This window comes from Helianthus annuus, chromosome 5 (assembly GCF_002127325.2).
Source record: "Helianthus annuus cultivar XRQ/B chromosome 5, HanXRQr2.0-SUNRISE, whole genome shotgun sequence".
Taxonomy (NCBI): Eukaryota; Viridiplantae; Streptophyta; class Magnoliopsida; order Asterales; family Asteraceae; genus Helianthus; species Helianthus annuus.
This window is the reverse complement of record NC_035437.2, coordinates 94,199,477-94,204,843: the sequence shown is the minus strand read 5'-3', so window position 1 is coordinate 94,204,843 and position 5,367 is coordinate 94,199,477. Positions and strand designations below refer to the sequence as shown.

The following is a 5,367-nucleotide window of genomic DNA, read 5'->3' as shown; positions in this document are numbered from 1 at the left end:
GAAGCTCGAAATACAAAAACAAAACAAATCAAAAACTTTTCAGCAGATTTGATTTCCGCTAGCCGTCGGCGACGACTTCACGCCCCGTCGGCGACGGGCTCTGAAAACTTGCGTCGCCCACAAAAGCCCGTAGACAGCCACTTAAGCCGTTGGCATACATAAGGGCGTCGGTGACGGCATCATAACCCGTCGGCGACGGCCGTTCCTTTGCTGAATTGCTGAAAATTTTTTGCCCAGACACAGCTGTGTTGATTATCTGAGTACAATGTCACACAACTGTGTCAGCCTCGCTACACACCCTGATCTCAGCAACAAGCATCAATGGTCCACACAGCTGTGTCACTTAACGACACAACTGTGTGCAACGCCAGATCTGATATAACTCAATGTTTAACTCCCATTATTACTATTTCACATGCTTACTTAAATATTTATCATAACACACTATACATACTTATATTAAACAAAAACTTAAAGTCTTACCTCATTGGCGACCTCGGAGCGAACACACACCCCTTCTTGAGGTTTTGGTTTGAGTCCGAGCACCCTATCCCGTGCTCGAATCCCTCAAACCTCGGCTCTGATACCAACTTGAAACGCCCAACTTTTACTCATTCGTCTAACAACATAAAATTCTTGCAATTTTACGAAAATTTGACATGACCCGTTTGAACTTAGAACTTTTCCTCCTGTTTTTACAATATTCATTTAACCAAACCCTACGACACTTTTCAAATAACAAAGTGGTGGTCATATAAGGTCCACCGATAACATTTTGTACAATCAAAACCAAAAGTTTAGGAACCAAATTTCATGCTAACAAACTAGACACTTACTAATTGACATTAACTACACAAAATGTTAAATTGACCCATTCAAAATAAACAACTTGGACCGGAAGTGCATAAGGTCGGCGTTGCGTGTGCGTGTGATCGGTCCGAGTGCGCCACATTTAAACTTGAGATTTACCTATCATTCATAACAACAAAACATTTATTAGTCGTAATACATAACAACTCAAATTCTTTAATTACCTTTCTTTATTCGACCCATTAACATGACATATTTCCTTTCAACATGTTTACTTCCATTCGCAAACGTCCAACCTACTACTTTCCGACTCGTTAGTAATAAGTCACTACATACCATGCACTTCAACACACATACGTCAATTAACCCGTTATGAACAAGTCAATATATAAACATTTCAAGAACCATTTCACTTATCCTTTCAACCCATTTAGACGGGTCGTTTCGCATTCACTACAACATAACTTCTAACACCTTTTTCGACATAAACTCTTACATCTAACCAATCTTTATCCATAAAGGAATTTGCACGAATCGTATTATCAAATAATATCATTCAATATCATTCGTAAATCTACTAGTAGAGTAAATAAAGTTCAAAAGAACTTACCGCGATCTTGAGATACTTGTGCCTTCGAGTGACTTGCGCCTTCTTCCTTCTTCGTGCCTATATGTCATAATCCCATGCTTTAGCTTTCATAAACAATACTTTCACAACCCTTTTAATACGCTATGGCGTCTACTATTCACATACATCATTATCATAAAGAAGTTGCATCAATCTTAACAAGCATTCATGTAAGAACCATAATTAAACTCACTTAGGCATTTCGTCGAACACATTGTGTGCGTATCACTAGTTTAGCACAATGTACAAGCATCCTAAGCACAATTTCCATAGTTCTTCTCATTGATTAACATAAACATCCCACTATTTTGAAATCTACCATTCAAATCATGAGCACATAGTTCTAAATCAATTATTCATAACAATTTCATGAATCAATAATGAAATTAACATACAAAACTTCACAATTGCTAAACATTACTTGACATGCAAGTGGGTTTTGCCCTAATCATGTTCATATTCGAATTTTAGCATCTAATGATGTCTAGAACTTCATAGCAACCAATAATCATACTGAATTTTGAATTACATTCACGAATCATACAAAACCCACATAATCAACATTATCAAATCACAAAATTTAACTTACTTGAGATCAAGAACACTTAGATAATCAGGATTCTTAGGTCATGCATTTGATTCTTCAATAATCTGGCTTTCAATTGATGGAATCTAGTGATTTAGGGTTTTGTGAGGGAAGGGGTTCCCCCTGGCTTCTCACGATCGCACCTAGGTCCTAGGTTTCTTTCTTTGTTTTTTTTTTGTTTTTTTTATCATGTATTATAACAACATTTACACATCTGGTCCCTCATCATTAAATCCCTATTCACTTTAGTACTTTACCTTCTAACTTAACCATCTTTCTTTTACTAACTTTTAATTTTTGACATAATATTATATATATATATATATATTTTTATTAAACATCACTACACATTATACTTTTAGGTCATATGAGAATTTGGGGTGTTACAGTATAGCCCGAGTTCGGGCGACACTCAAACATCCTGTCGGAATCACGACGAATGACAAAGTATAAACCCAATTTGAGCAGCACTTAAACATCCATTGGATAGTTCCAATCGATCGGACATTGAATCGTTATAGCGATCGAGTTAATACCCTGTATCGTAGCAGCATCTCATTATATTAAAAGTAAAGTTCGACTTTCGAGCAGCCAAACTTCGTTTTTATGAAATGATTTCGACACCAGGGGAATGCTCGTAGCCTGTCCTATTTATAGGTGAAAATTGGGTTTCACGCGGCCCGGTTTGCTGGGTCATCAGTAGGTGTGCCAGGTGTGCCGCGTGTCCCTTAAGCTTATCCGGAGATTTGCCTTGCTGTCGCGGCCCGCGTAAGCCTCGGCTTATCTTTACGCGGCCCGCCTGAAGACCAGAATTCTTGATTTCTTCGTTTTTGATATGGATTGGGGTTTCAGGGTCCAGGTTTTTACTTATGGATCGATTTGGGACATTTTTGAATATAATTATATCATAAAGAAAAAGGGAATAAAATAGTGAGAGAAGAGAATAGACTCACTTTGTAACTTTAGGGTTCAACTAGAAAACCTCCTGGTATAAATTTTGGGTATAACTTTTGAACTATATATATATATAATGCACTCGTGTTAAGTATAGTACACCTAATTCAAGCTTGTCCCGAAGTCCCGAGATCGAATCCCAACAACTTAGTCGGGCAGAGCCCTGACATATGTTATGAGGCTCAGATCAATCGGAAAGGGTAGCGGTGATCAGGAGTTACAATACTTAAAACAGGGCAGGACTTTATTACTATTAAAAATAAAATAAATAAACACTAGACAATTTTAGAAAAAAAAATGGGCGATAGAAAGAACTTCGAAGAAACAATGAAAATGGTCGACTGATTGTTTCTATTTATACTAAAATAGTTAGTTGGATATGAATAAAGGAAAAGATCCCTTCTATCTTACACGTATCAACTTCAACTATATATATACATACACTATCAATTGAACGATATGTATCACTACATATTTAATGTAAAATTTGATTATTATTATTATATATATATATATATATATATATATATATATATATATATATATATATATATATATATATATATATATATATATATATATATATAAAAGAAATGGTACAGGAATTGAAAAGGGAAACATGACAGGTTCCTTTAGGATTTCATTTGTTTATTATTATTATTATATTATTATTAATTTAACTACTTTATTCATTTGGCGTGTATAACTTCTAAAATATGATGTTTTATAAAATAACGAATATGTCTTTAAAACAAGAATATTTTTATCTATATTTTGAACCAAATTTTATTAAAAACGGAGTAAATCAACATACAATGTATTTTTTATAATTTAATTATTAAACGGTTCCTAGGACCCGTCTAGTTACTTTATATTTCTAACGGTTAGCTTACCCGTAATCTACTTTTAATAATATAAGTTTTTTATATAATTTTATTTTATTTAGAAAGGTCACCTATATACAGGCAAATTAATTAATATAATATTTCAACCAACTATATAAAATAGTTTTTAAAACTATTTGGGTTGAATATTTATATTAAAAATAAACTAGTTACTAGTGGTAAATAAATTTAACCAAACCTATAATTCTTATATAAAAATAGGAATGTTACATCCTCCCCACCTTGTTACTCGTCCTCGAGATTTGGGTTACGATATTTCTTTTAGACTTTATATCATACTTTAGTCAATAAAAACAATATTAAGGTAGATGACACAGAATATAAAGTATCTAAGTTTGTGAATGCGAGTTGTACCATAAGTAGGATTTAATGGTTCACCTGAATTAGTTCAAGAAATCGGTGACAAACGAATGAGATGAAATGGTATAATTTCCAAAGTGACTAGGTTCAAGCCAAAAGATATATGGTCAATAGATATTTTAAAATGAATGTGAAGGATTTTTAGAATCAATAAAATTCTTTATCAAAAAAAAGCTTACTTTGATTGGCAACTGAGGAAGATTTAGAATCGACAGGTTCAAATGAAATAAAAGCATGAAAATGATTTGTCAAATATTGAATTATGATATAAGAAAATCAATGTGCTGAGACGAGTGAATTGCAAGGATACACGAAAAGATAAACAATAGAGTTAGTGTATTATTGTTTTAATACATAATTGCAAAAATTTTATTTTCCTTGAATAATATATATTTATATACACCTATGCCCAGTGCTTAGTCGAAATTATATAACATTTATTATTATATTAGAGGTATTGTAAAAAGGAAATACTTATATTTGGAGCCCAGTTCACTTTATTCAATTCAATTATAGTGATCTATATAAAAGGAAACTTAGATCCAAATGTGTACTCGTATATATAATATATAGTATTAGATCCAAATGTGTACTCATATATATAATATGTAGTATTTATATAATGTGAAATTATTACTGTGTTGGAATACAGTATATAACAACTGTTTTGTATAAATTACTATAGTAGATTACTTTTACTATTAACATTATAAAATAATGTTTATTTAATAAATATATATTATAATAAAAGTAATATATTCTGTTTTTAATATACTAAGATTATATTTTAAATTTTTGTCACGTCAGTATATTAAATATTTTAATCAGAACGTTCGATCAAAGAGTGGTATTTTAATTTATTAAATACCTTTTCCTTTTATGTTATCATAAAGTAAAAAAATAATTAATATAGATAGTTTTTTTTAAATATCAAAACCCGTGGTAATTTTGACAAAATAATGATATATGTTATATAAATATGTTTATTCAAATATCCTAGAACTTACGATTATCATTTTTAAAATCAAGTATGTTTAACTATAAGATTTTACAATAAGCTATTTTAAATCATAATAGTAAAATAATAAATGTTTATTTTAATATCAAACATACTTAAATATTGG

The 5,367-nt window shown here is 31.5% G+C and overlaps 1 long non-coding RNA gene across 1 annotated transcript; it reads right to left on the bottom strand.

Annotated features, from left to right (window-relative positions):
- Window positions 1-773: 773 nt before the first annotated feature.
- On the bottom strand, window positions 774-2,071 carry LOC110926713. Its single transcript, XR_002585362.2, has 3 exons — window positions 2,028-2,071; window positions 1,421-1,477; window positions 774-969 (listed from the first exon to the last, which is right to left on the bottom strand). It is a non-coding gene; the product is annotated as an uncharacterized LOC110926713 (long non-coding RNA).
- Between the last annotated feature and the right edge of the window lie 3,296 nt (window positions 2,072-5,367).